Genomic DNA, 19068 nt, shown 5'->3' on the forward strand with positions numbered 1-19068 from the left:
ATTGTAGTTAGTCTTAACAATGTTCAAATTGTCTCATCTTTGGCCAGTGGGAGTCACTTCAAGTTGTCCTCTTTAAATTCGTTCTCCAGCCCTTTAATGTGATGCCAATAATCTTGATAGTTTTGGTTTGTTTTGTTTTTGAGAGAGAGAGTGAGCGCGTGAGAGGGGGAGGGGCAAAGGGAGAGGGAATCTCAAGCAGACTCTGCACTGAGTGTGGGAGCCCCTCTCTGGGGGCTGGATCTCACAACCCTGAGATCAGGACCTGACCCAAAATCAAGTCAGATGCTTAAACGACTGAGCCACCCAGGCACCTAATAATATATATATATATATATATATATATTTTTTTTTTTTTTTTAGAGGGAGAGATTTTACTTATTTATTTGTCAGAGAGAGAGCGAGCACAAGCAGGCAGGGGGAGAAGCAGGCAGAGGGAGAAGCCCAGGCTCCCCGTTGAGCAGGGAGCCTGATGCAGGCAGGACTCGATCCCAGAACCCTGGGATCACGACCTGAAGGGAAGGCAGATACTTAACCGACTGAGCCACCCAGGCGTCCCTGATGCCTTGATAGTTTTCATGGTTAATGGTGTAATAGGGTATTCTGGGCTTATCTTGAACATTTCCTATCCCAAACCTGGAGTCAGCATTGGCATCAAGGAATTCTTTTCAGGTACAAATGGTATTTAGAGGCCATAATATTGGTACACAGGTGTGGGCTTGTTGCTACTGCAATAGTCTGTTTCTTAGGCTTTTATAATGGGCAGAATTAGGAAGTATGTATTTTTAAATATAAAATATGTAATGAGTTCTTCATACATCTAATTCAGGATCAGAGAGTTTTTATGTAACTCATTCATTTTATATCTGTTTCTTTTTTGTCACATAGCAAAAATTAAGTTTTAAAAATACCAACTTTGCTTTTTGCAAAACATCCATTTGCTTTTTCTCAGACTGTGCATGCAAAAATATTAAAATAACAGCACCAATTCAGGCCGCAAGAATATGGTTAGTGATAACAATTTAAGTTCCTGTTTTGTTGTTGCTGCTTTAAAGTTATTTTTCTTATTTTATATCCTATGAGAGATATACTGTTAAATTACTGTGTTTGTGTGTGGTTTTTAAAAATTATTAAATGGGGTCACCTGGGTGGCTCAGTCGTTGGGCATCTGCCTTTGGCTTGGGTCATGATCCCAGTGTGCTGGGATCGAGCCCCACATCAGGCTCCCTGCTCCGTGGGAAGCCTGCTTTTCCCTCTCCCACTCCCCCTGCTTGTGTTCCTGCTCTAGCTATCTCTCTCTGTCATATAAATAAATAAAATCTTTAAAAATAAATAAATAAAATAAAAATTATTATATGTAAAGTGACTTGGAATAGTCTCTGTATGGAACTCCATACACAATTAAGTTTATTTATTTCATTTAGCTTTCATTTTTTTTTTTAAGATTTTATTTATTTATTTGACAGAGAGAGACACAACGAGAGAGGGAACACAAGCAGGGGGAGTGGGAGAGGGAGAAGCAGGCTTCCCGCAGAGCAGAGAGCCCGATGTGGGGCTCGATCCCAGGACCCTGGAATCATCACCTGAGCCGAAGGCAGACGCTTAACGACTGAGCCACCCAGGCGCCCCATTTAGCTTTCATTTTGATGGGAGTGTTTTAAAATTTAATTTGTTTTTGTTTTATAATTATGTAAATTATATGGTTCCAAAATCACATCTACAAAACCAGTTTTATGAGAAAACTTCCTACTATTCTATCTTTTCTACCTGTTCCCTTTCTCCTTATAGGTAACCATGTTTTTTAAGGTTTTGATTTTTCCTTTCATTTAAAAAATTAAATAAATATTTGGATGAATGGTAGCATACGATAGAAGTTTTTCTCCACCTTGCTTTTTTTTTTAAATTTATTATATACTGTGGTTGTGAAATACTTCATACTATATACATTCCTCATTCATTTTTAAAAATTGCATAGTACTCCACTCTGTGTGTGTACCCTAATTAATTCAACCATTTCCCTATGATGAACATTTGGGTTATTTCCAAACTTTACCTATAATAAACAATGCTTTAGTGAATATCTTCTTATATATATATATTTATATATCGATTTTATATTTTCATCCGTGTAGGTCAGATTCCTGGAAATGGGTTTTGCTAGTCAAAAAAAAAAAAATGCATATGTAACTTTGCTAGATACTGTCAGATTCTCTGTTGTTGAGGTTTTTTCCATTTTTCATTTCAACAAGCAATATTTGAGAGTGGTCCTTTTCTCATAAGTGCCTTACTAACAGGTTGTGTTGTTAAATTTTTGGATTTTTGCCAATTTGTTGGGTGAGAAATAGTATTTCAGTGATTCTTAATTTGCATTTCTCTTATGAGCAGGGTTGAGAGTATTTCTATTTAAGGGACATTTGCCTTTTTCTGTAAAATGTCTGTTCAGGCTGTTGGTCTTTTATTCATTTTTAGATACTCTTTATATATAGGGTTATTGGATTGTCTCATATAAGTTACAATATTTTTTTAGTTTCTCATTTGTCATTGTACTTAGCTTGTGGTATTTATTCTCTTTTTTGTCATATAAAACCTTTTTTTAAGTGCTATATAAAACCTTTTTAGTTTTATGTATTTGAATGTATTTTATGTATTGCCAGTATTTCACATTATTGCATCTAGTTTTGACCATTGCGAGTAATGTTTTCCCTACTCTCCAGTTATAGAGGAATTGACCCATAAGTTCTAGTACTTGTGTGGTTCAAATTTTTACATTTAAGTATCTGTTTTTAAAATTTATCCTTAGAATAGATCCAAATTCATCTCTTATGACTACCCAGATCCCAACACCACTTATTAAAAAGTCAATTTTTTCCTCACTGCTTTGAGATACAGCTTTTATCTATGTTAAATTTTCATATGCATTTGGGTAAATTTCTCAATATTCTATTGTGTTTCATTGATCTTTTTCTCAGGTGCCAATGCCAGCTGTAAATTATAAAGGCTACATATATAGTGTATTTTAATATCTGATATGAGATTGCTCCACACACTTTCAGTGCTCTTCTTTTTCAGGGCTTTTCTTGTTTTTTTTTTCTTTTTATTCCAAAAGAATTTTATAATCAATTTTATGCTTATAACACTGTTCTTAATCAGGAGTGCTTTCCACCCCAGACCTACTGAATCTCTGGATATTGGGCCTGGGTATGTATATTTAAAAAAAAAACTTTCTGGTAGATTCTGATAATCCCATTAAAAATGGCCTTATAAAGTATAAATTTAAGTTCTAATTCATGACTATTTTATGATTTGTAGTCTCTTATATATTCTGGATCTTACTTAATGACTCCAGCACTTATCCAGTTTTTTAAGCCAGAAATTCCTGTAGTCTTCTTTCAGTCCTTCCTCTCCCTTAACTCCCTGTTTTCAGTTGGTCACCAAATCCACATTTTACCTCAAAAACATCTGGCTTTAAATCTCCAGTGCCACTGTCCTTCACTATCTTTCTCATGAACTGTTTAGCACTTTGGTCATACTACAGTCTATCATTTGCACTGCCTACATAGTTGTTGCTCCCTAAAAACAAGGTTGATCATGTCACTCCTTTGCTGACTTTTGTTGGCGCTCAGGATAAATTCAGTCACCTTACCATGGTATCTTAGGCCTTTCACTCTCAGGTCCTACCCTCCTTTTCCTTCTTCATCCCTGGTATTCCATACCTCACAATGAATATTCCTGTTTCGGTGAACTTCTCATTAGTGGATGGACACCAGGCTTAGTAGCTCTTTTTATTTAAACTTACCGCTTCTTTTACTTAGGATCTGCCCCTCCGAAGCATTGTCTGGTAGGCTGTCGGTATTTGAGATGCAGTTCAAATGACATCCTTTTGATAAAGCCTTTTTTTAGACTCAAAGTCAGAATTATTTGCCCCGTCCTCTTTATTCTAGCAAAACTTTATGATTTGTATCTTTATAATGTGATTTATGTGAGTCTTTAATCTCTCAGGAATTTCACACTTTCAACATCCACCAGAATGTGAGCTTTTCATGTTTTCCCAGTCTCTAGCAGAGTGCATAGCATATAGTGAGCACTCAAATGTTTGTTCAATGAATGAAAACAAATAACTCTTCATTAGTTTGTACTGATTGAAACTGAAACAAGACATGACAGTGGCCAGCTTGTTCTACTATTGAGATCTCTCATATTGGCTTTTTGTATCAGCCTTCCTAGACTTTGTTCTCTGTACATACATGTCAATTCCTTATCCTTTGAAGATCCATGTATAATACCTATAGTAATAAATTAGATACCTAACCATCTTTATCTCTATATCTCCCTATTTGAAAAGTTCTATCTTGGTCTTAAAAATAGATGCTGCTTTACAGAAGAAGTGCAACAATTTACATATAGTGATGGCATAATTAGCATGGGATAGGTATATATCTTATATAGAATTTCAGAAATAATTATCAGTAATATTAGAAAAGATGTTTGTTAAATTCTTTTGCAATTCTGAAGATGAAGTACTAATTTAGATGATTATTCTAGGTAGAGAACTAAGTGCTACCATAGTCAAATTATTTTATAATTGTAGTAATTATTCCCCCACCCTCCAACTCTATGACTGTGTTGTAATCTTTGAAACAATCAAATGTGATAACATAAAGAAGGGAAGGAATCATATTAAAAAAATAATTTAAGCACAATTTCATAGAGAGAAGCAAATACTAGAATAATCCAGTTTTAAATTTCTAGTATACTTTTTTTTAAAAAATCAGTTTTAAAGGTATAAATTGGATAATTAATATATTTGAACTACCAAATAGCACCAAGTTATTTTAAATATATATTTAAATACACAAATTAAAGTTTTTTTATTGAAATGTAGAAATTCATCTTATGAATATTAGCTAATCTGAGTTTTTCATTTATCAACTATTTTGTTAATTATTGATTTCCATTTAACTGCATTTCAGCCTTAAGAGTGTTACAAAAATATTTTTCAAATTATTGGAATAATGTATAGTTTTGATAATAAGTATAGTTTTTAAATATTTTAAAGACAGTAAAATCAAGTTCTTTATTATCATGACTTTTATCCTTTATTCCAACATTCTGACAACACTGAGTCTTATTTTGTACAAGTTACTTTATCATTCACCCAAGGAAAAGACAACTTTGTGTTATATATGGCTGCAACTTGAAATTATATATACATACTCTTAAAAACATTTTTTGGATTATGATTTTAAAATCAACCAGAAGAATGATAGGAATTTTTAATATGAGTTTTTATTTTTATATAAGTTTTTATATAAGTTAATCACTTTTATTACCAATGTACCCAGTGTTTTCTGTTGATTAGGTATATATTCAAAATTTAATAAGTGAATTTTATTATGTCAAATGTTTTTCCCACAGGTTTCGTCTCTAAAAACAGGCAATATAAATTACATATCTTTATGAAACCTAGTGTTTGAATAAACAAAGTACCATCTTCAACTCAATATCATTTCAAAGTATTACTGGAACCTAAAATTGAAACTTATTTTGCTGTATTTGAAGTATTTAAGTATCCTTAGTTTTCCAAATTACTCAAGTGGGCATTTAACTTTATTTCAAGAGAGAATTCCGTATAAAAATTGAGGCAACTTGAATCTAGCCCTTTTTAAAAAAATCTTTTCAAAATTGAATACTTTCTTAAAAGTAATGCTAGTGATTAAATTGTCAGAAATGGATTGTTGAAATATTAATAATTCTTTATCTATAGAAATATCAGTGAATTGCCTTGTTTATTTCCAAATGTTTTAAAATACTGTTTGAGTAATGACCGCTGTTATTTAAAACTCATGAACTTTTTTTGTTAATTATTTTGGCTGGAATATCTAAATGCTAGCATTCACACTTATATTTTAATCTATATTTTTCTTCTGGAACATTATTGGTGAATTTTGAGATTGTAGAACTCTTGACCCAGTCATACATGTACAGAGCTTGGCCTCTGAGTTAATTAAATATGAGTTAATAATATATTATAAGGAAATTATTGTCCTTATTACAGTTATTAGGTAGTTACTCAAATTATAGCTTCAAAGGAATGCAGAGCATGGAAAACTCAGGATTAAATTATGCATTTGAACCTTAGGCCAGCTTTTACTGTAGAGACAGTTTTCTGCTAGGAGAGAAATTGTATGTCATTGAAATTAAATGCTTTTCTGGGGATGGAAGGTTCCAGTTTTTAATGAAATTACTGAGTGTGGTGTAGTGAAATGATTAAAATCTGTATTCCGGGAATGTGGCAAGGAAAAAAAATCAATAAGTGCTAGCGCAGCTTTGCTGCTCAATGTGAATCCTGAGAACGAAATAAACTACTACAAAAATAATAATTAAAAACATATCAGCACATTAATTTATTTAGCATCAGTCTCCTGAGACATCATCTTCACTAATTTTTAGCATACATTTTACTGTGTAATGAGCAGCCTTTTTTTCAGATATCCCTATTAGGCAGGCAGTATTTCTGCCCTTCCCCCAGTGCTCCTGCATTGCAATCATTGTACTTGCACTTATTATGTTACAAATGACCGAGGTAAGGCTGACATTCTCAGTGCATGCAAAAAGACCTAGTCTGCCAAGCTTTTTTTTCCCCCCTAATGAAGCAGCTTTGTGAAATCTCCCCATGTGTTAATACTAATGAAGATCCTCCAGCACAATTAAAATCACAGCCAGTGGCTGAAGAGGAAACATAAAACAATAGCATCTTTTAAGATACATTTATCCACAAATGTATGTACAAAATATACATATATGGTCAAGTTATTCTTCTGTGGCTTGCCTTTCACTTGCTCTTCATCCTGAAAATTAAATCATGCAATTTTTAATTATATAAACTTGGAGACTTTAATGTGTTCTGGGGGAAAAACACTACCTCAATAAAAAAAGATTAAATTATATATATTCTTGTGTAATAAAGCGTTAACCAAAGTTATGGCTTTTTAAAAATCATTTTTAGGAAGCTATGGGGTAGTGTACCCAGGAGGGAATAGGGTGTATTTCACCTTTATTTTAACTTCATTGGTTTCAGGATGTTGGGATTGGGGGGTGAGGGAGAAATGTAAGGGTAAACAACAAAAAGTTGTGAGATTCTGGGGGTAGACAAAAAGCATACCTCCTGTGTAGTTTAAAGATGGAGCAATGAGCTACCAGTTTTAACTTGATTTTTTAAAAAAGTGTTCAATTCCTACAGTTAGCTACCCCCCCCCTTTGACTTCAGAAATTGGAGGGAAAAACTACAATTGAGATTACCTTTTACAGTTTTAACTTCTAACTTTAAAACGTTTTGCTGTTTTAACGTGTTATATTTAAATTTTAATTCCGTGCATCAACACTACTGCTAATTTAATTTGCCCGTGTTTGGGCAGCAGCGTTTTATCCCGGGACCATCCTGCGTCCTGCTTTTTATTTTGAGTTCTAAACATCCACGAATTCCTGGCATATTAATTTAGTTGGTTTACAGACTTCAACCGAATTCTGAGTTTACAGACAAAAAAGTTTAGGTGGAAATGGTTAATCTATGCTCATTGTCCAGTTATCGTTTTTTAAATTAGGTTTCCAATCCTATTTTCTAGAGTCCTACTTTGGAAAGAAAAAAATATTAAGTTTCTTAACTTTTTCCTGGGACAAGGATCGGTTGCAAACTCAAAGCTACAGTATTCTTGGGAGGAAGAAGCAACCCCCCTCCCTCCCTTGGCTCCTTTAGGAGCTGATAGGTCATTTATTATTGGAACTGAAATGGTATAAACAATTCTCTCTCTTTTTTCCCTTGTTAACAGCAACTTTCATTGTTAGAGAGAGGAGAGAGAGAGAAGCCTTGTTGGTTGACGTCACTTGGTTCATGAAGCCTTCGCCTAGAAGTGAAGCTGCTGAACAAACCTTGAGAAGAATCATCTCCTGCTTCAATCTGCTGCTGGATAGGGAACTAATCAGAGAGAGGCGGAAGGCGGAGAAGGAGGGAGTCAAGGGCTTTCCCGATCACAAATCTCACCTCCACTCCAACTCTCTTTATACTTTCCTTGCAAAAATAATAATCGCGATAAGGAGGTGGTAGGGTTTCCAAAAACAAAAGTCGTAACCTTCAACCATCTGGGGAAGGCAAAAATCTCATCCACCGCAACTCTCAGTTTGAAAGTAAAGGTGAGTTCAAAATCTTCGGGTGTGAGGGGTGCGGGTGAAGATGAAAATTCCAAATGTTACAAAGCCGGTTGTTAGCTGAACAGGAGAAACTACTCTCTTGCGAGCGGGGACTCCAGAGTGGCTTCTCTCGAGGCGCTCGCCCTGCCCGCCCTGCTCGCCCTCCGCGGCTGTTTACCCTCGCCGGTCGGTGTGTCTCTTTGTTGTGCTGGCTGGAAGGCTGGGGCGGTGCTCGGGGTCCCGAGCGGAGTTTGGGGGAGGAGGACGCGGTCCTGGGGGGGAGGTGGGGGGTGCGGTCTCCGGAGAATGTAAACTTTATTCCTAGCTGCCAGTGCGGGACTTCGGTGCAGCAGGGCCGCGGGCAGACGCAGCCGCCGCCAGTCCGCCTCCTTTGTGCCGGTCGCCCTGCTCGGCCGCCCGGGCTGCGCGCCTCCTCCTCCCTTCGGCTCCCAGCGCTCGGCTCCCAGCGCTCGGGTTGCCACCAACAGTTTTGGTTCTTAAAGGATAACCTCTGGCGCTGTTGCGATCGCCGTTCCTACCCCGGAGTATACGCTGCTCCCTCAATCCCTGCCGGGGTAGTTTCAAGATACCCCCCCCCAGTCCGCCTACTGCTGCCCTTTTTTGCCTCCGCCCCCTCTTCCCTTTAGGACTGCTGATCTGCTCCTGGCACCCCCCCCACCCCCCACCCCCCCCGCATGGGCCTCTTTTGCTTTCTCTGTGTAGCTTGGAGCTCCAGAGTTTACAGAAAATGGGCTGGGGTGGGGGGTGTTGTAATGGGGGCAGGTGGGACCGGGAAAAGAGCTGGATACTTGGGAAGATCTATGCTTGTACACAGGGTTAGAGGAGCACAGCTTTTCCTGCAGTAATGTCTGTCTCCTAGCAGTTCTTCCCCGGGAACAACCGCCAGCCCTCAACTCTTCTTCGCTCTTTTAATCTTCTTGTCGCTCCCCTCCCCCCTTTCTCTTTCGCGGCTTTCCTCCTGTTAAAGTAGTTCCATGAACCCCAGAACTGGGACTTGGGAAAGGAAGGAAGTGTTGGGAGAGTAAGAGCTGGCTCTGTTGTTTGGGCGATTTTCTCTTTTCTCTCCCTCTGTATTTATCTTTTGTGTGTTGCTTCCTTATAAAGAGAGAAGCAGCTGCAGTCCTTGGCCGAGTTGTTGAAATTTATCCCTTTGTGTATATTACAATATCCTCCATTTTTTTTTTCCTGCCCTCTAAACAACAAGCGTTTCGCCATCTTGGGCAATTTTTATTCCCAAGTCTCCCTTTTTTTATTTTCGAGAAAGGGAAAGAAGCCCTAGAAAGGCAAAAAGTGTGTCTGGATAAGACTCAAAGTTTAGGGAATGTTCAGGGGGCCCAGTGACGTCATGTAAACTTTATCGAGAAATTTTCCCAAGAGAAAATTTTTCAGCTCATTTTTTCCCGGTTTTGAAGGACTGTGTAACTTACTGGTTAAAGATAAGTTGTGTTGCTTATTTTGGGGTCTTGCACTCAAAATGAACCCTCAGCGTCTACACATTTTACGTTTTGGTAACAGGTGGAAAATTATGTGCAAAAAGATGGTATAAACTTTTATAGTGTCATTGGTATTCACCTAGCTTTTTGTCTACGTGTTTTTTTCTTTAAAGGTTTCAAATGTTATTTTTAATCAGTATATTCCTTTCTCATTTACTCCACTCTGCTATGGATTTTTCTTTAATAGGCTTGGTTAATATTTTACGTATAATTATTTTAGATTACCTAGATCCCCTTTTGTAATTAAATGATCTTTTTTTTTTACATATTTCCTTACATTTTGGAAAGATAAAACTATTAAAATACCTGGAGATACTGGATACTTTTAAAATTTAGTAGCAGATATTAAACGATTGGCAAAAATGTATTTAAAAGCAAAATTTATTTTAAAATATATTTTATAACTTCAAGCTGTAAGCTCTTTGTCAGCCATTATGAAAAAATAAACAATAAAAATTAGTGTTGTTTTAATTTGCTTGTCTAAAATAGTTTTTTATCTCACAGAAGTTCGGTTGGTCACATGACCAAACTTAATGATACACTGACTGGTATATAAATAAGAGGTACTGTAAATTGAATGGGAAAGTGGAATTCTGTCTCCTGTAGTCATTTTCAGTCAGCATATTTACTTCTAACAAGGACATGAAACTGTCTGTATTTAATTTGCATTCTCTTTGTCTTCTGGGTTGGGGAAAAACACTGACTACAATTAACTAAAAAAACACAAAAACTAATAGAAACAATTCTGAATACACTGAAAAGGTTTGTCTAACAAAAATTTACATTGTATGTAGTAGTATGTTTTTATCTCTGTAGCAGTCTTCTTTGGTATTATTTGCTGTGTTATTTATCTTGGAATTTTCTTTATGTAAAACGCTATATAGAAAGCTTGACTGAATTGAATGTCTGCCATTTATGTGAATTGTAGGTAGGTGAAAAATGTTTAAATAGTTAAGAGCACATAGAACAGATGGTTTTAAATTATACATGCAACAAAGGACTAGAAGATTTGGCAGATTATAAATGGCAAGCAACAGAGGATAAGCAGTTTAAGAAAATGGTAGTTAAGTACATTGGATGTCTCACACCTATTGTAAACGCTGTACATATTGTCACGATGCTGCATAATCAATAATTTAGACAACATTGAGGCACTTGTAAGTTTCAGATAGAAAAAAGTCAAATTTTACAAATGTTTGAAATGAATGGCTGAATGTAAAATTATTTTAAGCCTGTGATGACAAATAAGAGTCTTAGGGGAGGTGATCAAATTGTATGCTGTAAAAAGAAAGTTATTTATCAGGACTTAATATTGTATTCATATAATGGTTAGGAGAGAAGTAGGAGTAGGCAGATATTTTAAAATCCAGAGAATAGTATCTTTACTGTTCCTATATGTTAAATTATTGCTGAACTATAGTAGCATTTACTCTTTCAAACACTACTTAAAATATTTTTAGAGTATTCAGTCTTGGAAATGCATTTATTAGAATTCTGTTGGCATAATTTACTAAGTACTTATTAAATGAAGGAAGGATGTATTTCAGTATTTTTTGAGTTTTGTACATTATAATTTTTCCTGGTGAATATAGTTTGCTCTCAATTTTTAAAATGTAAAGATTTTTATGTAGCTTTTGCCTTTCTGGAAGAATCTGAGTAATTATATTTATCATTTTTCAAGATTTAAAATAACAAAGTATTCAAGTTGGCAGAAATTTGTTTTTATTTTTATGTCATTTATTTAAAATGCGTTTAAGTCTGTAATGGAAACCTTGGAATTTTAATTCTGTTGCCCTTTCTCTCATTTCTTTGTTTGCATGTTTATTATAGAACTGCAGTGTAAAGGAGCAGATGTTTTGCCAAACATCCTGATGTGTTGCTTTTTCTTATGGGAGTGCATAACTGTTCCTTCTGATGCATCAACTTGACAGCTGGTTGATTTCATGGAGCTGCTAAGAAGCCATTAGTGGTGTCATTGAATTGAAACAGAACAGTCACTCCCAGCTTGAACTGCAATTGTTAATGTCTTTGTTGCTACTTTTGTGTTACTATACAAGATGTAGGATATCACAGTTGCAGGAAAGTTCCTGTTTTCTGTCTTATCTCCTTGAATTAGTGAAAAAATGTGTTAAACTTGATTACTTTTAGGTTTAAAGATTTCTCAAAAGAAAAGATTTTAAATTGTAGTTTCTGAGTTTCTGACCTAGTCTTAGCTAGGACTACCAAAAGAAGTGATTTAACACAAAGTAATGTGTGATTTTGACCCCTAGTTGAAATAATATCTTAATGATTTTTAATATACTTGATATCCTGAGGGATTAATTAAATTACCTAGTTAGGTATTTTAAGAAGTTTTTGATTATATAAAATTAAGTATTTCATACCATAAGGTTTTAAAAAATTGTGCTTTATTTAATAAATGTTGACTTTTTTGATTAAATATTTCTTTAAACTTTTGTTGCAGAAAGTAATCAGAAGAGAAAAGAATTATTGAGGAAATGGGCAATTTTATATTTAATTTTCTCTCTAAGGAGGTGAAGATAGTAAATAATTGACTAGTGGTCATTTAATGATTTTAAAAATTGAAATGGTATTTTTATTATACTTAGTAACTTCTAGTGATAGTTTCAGCTATCAAACTATGGAACTAAAAGGTGTCAAATCATCCCATTGATACTTAAGTGTTTTCTACTTATTTAATTTATTTATTTATTTGATAGGAAAGGAGATAGGAAAGAGGAGGAATAAGGAATGACCATTCCAACAGAGAAAACATATTTTTTAAAAAATGTGTAAAAAAACCTTTAGGATAATAAGTTTAAGGGTATATGATGTAGTTTACCACTATGTCAGGAGATCTTTTCTAGTTTCAGTATTTACTCATTTTTAATTCTTTAAGTATTCTTTAAGAATTCTTTTAAGAATTCTTTAATTCTTTAAATCTTTAAGTACCATAAGCATTTAAATAATTTTTCAAAGAGCATAAAATTTATAACATATTTAAAATAGTTTGCCTTTAATAAATACTTAAAATGTGAAATTGGTGATTAGAATATATGATTTGCTGAGTTAAATGCCATTAAAAGGACTTCCTATACAATATAAACAAATTGTAAACACTTCTAATACACTGCTAAGTGATTCCAGAATTATGATTTCCTGCAATTATAAGTTTATAGAGATGTTTTCCTTTTAAATAGACCATGCATTACTAAGACTTCCTTCAGGTAATATACTTTCTCAACTCTTTTTATATAATAGCCATACAGTTCCTTAAAAAGAAAATCATTCTGTTACCTTAGCCTATGATTCAATTTTTAAGAAATATATTTACTCATAACATTTGTGTCAAGGCAGGTACTCATATAAACTAAATTATGGTAAATTATATATTAAATGTAAACTTTTATTTTATTTTATTTTTTTAAAGATTTTATTTATTTATTTGACAGAGACACAGCGAGAGAAGGAATACAAGCAGGGGGAGTGGGAGAGGGAGAAGCAGGCTTCCTGCAGAGCAGGGAGCCCGATGTGGGGCTCGATCCCAGGACCCTGGGATCGTGACCTGAACCGAAGGCAGACGCTTAACGACTGAGCCACCCAGGCGCCCCTAAATGTAAACTTTTATTTTAAAGGAATCTCAATGCTTAGCTCATTTTTACAGGTAATATGGTCTTAATTGTAGTGCAGATCAGCATCCCATCATTGAAGTAGGAATTTTTCCACATTTGGTTTTTCTAAACAGAAGAGTCATAAAAAGTTTAAATTTTCATTCATAAGTTTTTCTGTTGACCCTACTAACTTTGAAATTATGGGCAATATGTATAATTAATTTACAGTTACATACAGAATTATAAAATATTGGCAACATCTTTGCTCAAAGAAAAACAAAATAAATTTACAGGACTTTCAAATCTATTTTGAATGTTATGTGAATTGTGGCAATTCATAATAGAGTCTGAGATGTAAAATATTTAATAGTCTTGATACTTATAGTTTAAACAGTTTTAAAATGAATAGGGTTTTATAAGAGTATTAGGTGAAAATACAGTTTTTATCCCACATATTTAAAAATTTACTGTATAAGATGGGGTCTTTTCTATCTTTCTTTAATTAATGCTTTTAAAATAGTTGTTTTTATAATTTATGAAATTTGATTTGTATTTTGGTTTTTGAATGCCTTTCATTCAAGAAAAGAAGTGTTAGAGATAATAATAATGTAGGTAATATATAGATAAGAACCTTTACTAATTTTGTGTGTGCACATGTGTGCATGTGTATTTAAGGAAAAAGGAGCATTTGGTTTGAAGATAATTACTGCATTGGTACTTCAGCTATGTGTAGACATAATTGTGTGTTTTTCCACTGTTTTCTCCTCTTAACACTTTTCCACAAGCATGCACTCATTAATCAAAGACGGTGCACTCCTGCTGAGGGCAGAGAGGTTCATCAAATTGGCAGTCAGTTTGGTGTAAAGAACGGTGTACTGAAGCTCTTAACTCACTGGGACATAAATAAATCTAAGGTCTTTGTATGCAAACCCTGGAGGTTAATACTGTATAATTCAATGTCCTGTCTTTGTTTTTATGATTGATGTTTTTAAATGTTACAGGCTTGATGCAAGTCTTCTAGTAGATCAGGTCTGACATTCTGATTGGCTGAAGTAAGAAAGCATTAGGTTGTCAGAAGGACTTTGAGTATGCTGCAGAGATTTTGATTTTTTTCTTACGAGATCATTGTCATATTGCCTGAGCTGTTACAGGAATGTACCAATGATTGACATCCCCCACTGTGATAATGGACCCAGTGCATGAAATGCCAATAGTTTGGTCCTATTTGTTCGGAAGCTTACTGCTATTTGTATCCTTAACAGAGCTAACATGTAGAACAAGAAAACTACTGGGATTTCTCTGTAGAAATAGTGCTGGGATTTGGCTTTAACATGAATTGGTTGCATATTCATAATTTAAGAACAGCTGGTTACAGCAAGCACATAGTCATTTGCAAGCTATTATAAACCATTCCACTCACACATGGAGCCTGTGCTTGGTGATTTTTTTTTTATTGATCTACCTGCATTTAAAATCTGGTCACTGCTGCTACAGAAGCTCTTCATTTTAGCTGTGTTTGCAACATAGAACAGCTTCAATTTTAAATATTTAATTTAAATGCTGTATAAAATGAAGAAGCTTTGAAAGAACCAAGTGTAAAAGGTCAATAATGTATTATTCATATATATTTCATCTTGACCAAAAACAAACAAACCTAGATTACACAACCATTGTAATTTTTGGAAAATATGTTTTATAATTTTGTCTTTAGATAAGTAACTGAATTATCTTTGATTTGAAAATACTGTTAATTATATTTTGCTAGTTATCTATAGTTTTAGCTAACAACACAAGCAATAGATTGTGATTAATTAGCCTGTAAAACAATTTCACATAATATATAGAAACGTGACTGTACTGTTAGTTTATGAGTGGTGTAAGACAAGATAGAAAGGAAGAGACACAAGACATTATAATTTGATTAGAATAATGCTAATCATAAAACCAGAAAGCTACTTTAATTTTTTTTATAAGAACTGTAATGAGGAGTCTTATGCTTTTTGGGTCCTTTCTGGAATATTAAGCACAGCTATGCTCTTACAGTATTTAAATGATATGTATAGGCTAGTCCACTTGTAATAGTTTCCTGCATGTTGTGCTGCCTAGTAGTGGCTGAAAGAAGAGGAGAAAACCTCTAGATCTCAAGCTTTCAGTGAGAAGAGTGGGAGGAAAAATGTTAAATGTGATTTCAGATATCCCTGTAGGAATCACAGGGAGCTCTGCCTTGATTTGTTTATGTTAAAATAAGTGGATACCTGAGTGATTTGTAAGGATGGTGATTATATTGAGCCTTCTATACAACATAGTGTTATGTTCACATGTGCATGCATGTGTTTGTCCCCATGCTAGATGATGAAGCAGCTTTCAGCACTTCAAGGTTGAGTACCACTCCTAAGAGTGCATTTTACTCTTTCTTGGCTTCACAAATGGCTGGATATGTTGGTAATATAATAGAATATATGGCCAAATTTAATCTAGCTGATAGTGGGCTGTACTCTTTTCTAAATAATAAATTCAAAGGTTATTAAAGGACAATGTGTTATGTTTTAGTTTTGAGTTGCATATGATAATAACTTTATTACACAGTTAATTTGCTATTATTTGAGGTTACCTTAGTCATTTTGTGAATTATCATATGCCCCTTTTCTCTGTTTTTTGGCTATTGTCCTTTCAGTTATTTTCCTGCTCTTTGGAATCTCATCACAGAATAAACTGAGGAACTAAAAGGAAGTAAAATTCAAATAAGTTTTGTTTCCCTTCCTCTCCCACTTCTTGATAGATCAGAAGAAGAGACTTCTTAGGTTTTCACCAAAATGAAGGTTTCGGATTTTATTTGTCTACCTTTTTTGGTTCTCATTACAACAGGTAATTATATTTAGATAAAAAGAATGAGGTAATGAACTCAATTTTTAAAATATTAGTAACCCTAGGGCATCTGGCTGGCTCAGTTAGAGGAATATGACTCTTGATCTCTGGGTCATGAGTTTGAGCCCCACATGGAGTGTAGAAATTATTTAAATAAAACTTTAAAAATAAATAAAATATTAATAACCCAACAAAACAGTAGGAAGTGTAGCCGTTACTTGAAAAATGAATTGACTCAGTAATGACAACCACTGGAGAATCACTGGTATTTGATACACCTTTATTGTTTTAGTATCAATAATAGGGAAAAAGGGGACAGCTACCTTCATTCATCAAGTTTATACTGAATGCAGTGTTCAGCATTCTTAGAGAGCTATGGTTGAAAGTTTGTGAAAGCTCAGAATAGGGACGAGATGACTTCGGTTGGAATCATTAGAAAAGGCTCTTTTGGTTTAGATAGCATTATATTAGACCAAGAAAAATGAGTAAACTGAATATTTAGAGATCAGGAAGAAAGGATCCAATAAAAGAAGGGCGTTATGAGCCCCTCATAGAACAAATAAATTAAAGCTAGGTCTATTAGTTACCTGGAGTGGTTGGGCAACCTTTTTGAGGTTACCTCAGCCCAAACCTCTTCTCCCAGAGGAAAAAGAATGTTATGGGATCCTTCTTTTCCTCCATTGCTTTCAAGAATGACTGCTTGGCTTTTCTCTGGAGAGGGTGGGTTAATCAGTTTCAAATCATCTGTTTCAGTGATAGGCTTATTGTTTGTGGAGGCCAGTTTAAAATTGACAGAACTTCCCTTTCTGATCAGTTATTGAAATACTGTGTTTCTTGTAAGATTAATCAGAACCACTCCTTTCTCCTTCATTCTCTTACAATGCTTTAAAAATGGTTTTTGTTTTTGTTTTGAAACGTAATGCATGGTTATACCTGCTAAGAACATTGGGCAAGAGAGGACATTTCTGTTTTCCTTTTCTCAGTTTACTGGTGAAGAATTAGCTTTCCAGGGGGATTCAATGACTGACTCAAAAAACATTTTTACTTCTTTTAGTTACTTTGGGTGAATAAAGAAGATAGACTGGCTGAACTGCCAATAATAGGAATATCCATAAGGACAAAAAGAAACAAAATTTATAGCCCCTATTTGTAATTACATCAGTACTGAATTTCACTAATAATAGAAATACCATTTAAAATAGAGAATATGGGGCACCTGGGTGGCTCAGTCCATTAAGCATCTGACTCTTGATCTCAGCTCAGGTCTTGATCTCGGGGTCATGAGTTCAAGCCCCTCGTGAGCTCCGTGCAGTGTGTGGAGCCTAATTTAAAAAATAGCGTATGAAAAGGAAAGATACAAAAAAATTCACACACAAATGTATGAGGTCTTAATTTTCAGTGGTTAGACTTTTCCTATCTTCATGATTGCTGCACTAAGATAATGAAATTTATTTCATTTTCCTTATTTACAATGTTGTGATGACTATTCACTTGCAAGAGACGTGCCAGAAAAAAACCTTAAAACTTTCACATAATTATTTCTTGTATGATGATGTGTTTTGAGATAAAGTTGGAAATGAGTAGAAATAGAGGGCTATCTAGTGTCTGAGTTGAGAAAGAAGCCATACTTTTCTGGTTTCATGATGACATGGTTATTGACACATTACTTCTGGACTTCCCTGGGAAAAGGATTACTGTTGACATGAACCATTATGGTAACATAAGAAACAGAAAAGCCCATCTTGAGCATCTAAAAAAAATCAGGGAGCAGCCTGTAAGTCACAAAATGATGTGTTTCTCCTTTTATGGGTTAGCGTAGCATACTGGAAGAAATAGGGTCTGCCAGGCAACAGTAACAGACAGAGGTTGTGGGTCAAATCTCTTTATTTTAAAAGAGGGGTTACTGCAGAGCTAAAGGAAGTGTTGCTGGGGGGTGGGGTAGTAACAACATCAAAGAGGAGATAGTTTTAAAGAAGGCTTTTAAATGGGGTTAAGAGAAATGGAGCACTGTTACACAATTGAGCACTCTTGGAAAGTCTCAAGATTTTCTGCATTTTGGCCTAAGTACTTTAGCATTAACTTCTTATGCACTCTCATTAATATTTTCAGCAGCTTAGAGAAAAGAACTCTTATCTATAATCATACCTTGGGGATTTGAAGTAGGAAGTTGAAGGGTTAGAGAAGGGCTGTGTAAACAGTAAACATCCGGTCCAGGAAGAGAACATGTAATACTTTGGCCAGTTAGGTGAAAGCTTTCCTTCCCTTCCCTTTCCAGAAAGACTGTTCATAGATGTACTGCCAAAATTCAAAAAGGAGAAGTATTGGTTTAAAGAATTTGTAAGTGCTTTTTTTTTAACAATTGTATGTAAGATGAGTGTTTATTTTTTAAAAAAGGAATAGACACATGATTATTTTTAGCCTATTAAAGAGGTGAGGTATCCTCAATTCAAAGAGTTTTATTTATTTATTTTTTTAATTAATATATAATGTCTTATTTGTTTCAGGGGTACAGGTCTGTGATTCATCAGTCTTAACACAATTCACAGCGCTCACCATAGCACATACCCTCCCCAATGTCCACCAGCCAGCCACTCTATCCCTCCCACCACCTTCCACTCCAGCAACCTGCAGTTTTTTACCTGAGATTAAGAGTCTCTTATGGTTTGTCTCCCTCTCTGATTTCATCTTGTTTCATTTTTCCCTCCCTTCTCCTATGATCCTCTGTCTTGTTTTTCAAATTCCTCAGATCAGTGAGATCATATGATACTTGTCTTTCTCTGATTGACTTATTTCACTTAGCATAATACCCTCTAGTTCCACCCATGTCATTGCAAATGGCAAGATTTCGGGGTTTTTTGTTTGTTTGGGTTTTTTTTTTGATGGCTGCATAATATTCC

At 34.8% G+C, this 19068-nt stretch overlaps 1 protein-coding gene across 24 annotated transcripts in view; it reads left to right on the forward strand.

The window, feature by feature from the left end:
* BAZ2B (bromodomain adjacent to zinc finger domain 2B) overlaps window positions 1–19068 on the forward strand; it is a 346990-nt gene that overhangs the window by 62711 nt on the left and 265211 nt on the right. For 23 of the 24 annotated variants that reach the window (XM_081814352.1, XM_081814377.1, XM_081814356.1 and 20 more), the window contains exon 3: window positions 7824–8184. The gene's annotated coding sequence lies outside the window, so the exon portion shown is untranslated. Of the gene's footprint in view, window positions 1–3150; window positions 3196–7823; window positions 8185–19068 lie in introns of those variants that run through there. The other variant, XM_081814354.1, reaches the window with a different exon arrangement.

The sequence above is a fragment of the Leptonychotes weddellii genome, chromosome 3, assembly GCF_054177405.1.
Source record: "Leptonychotes weddellii isolate Sample4059 chromosome 3, ASM5417740v2, whole genome shotgun sequence".
Taxonomy (NCBI): domain Eukaryota; kingdom Metazoa; phylum Chordata; class Mammalia; order Carnivora; family Phocidae; genus Leptonychotes; species Leptonychotes weddellii.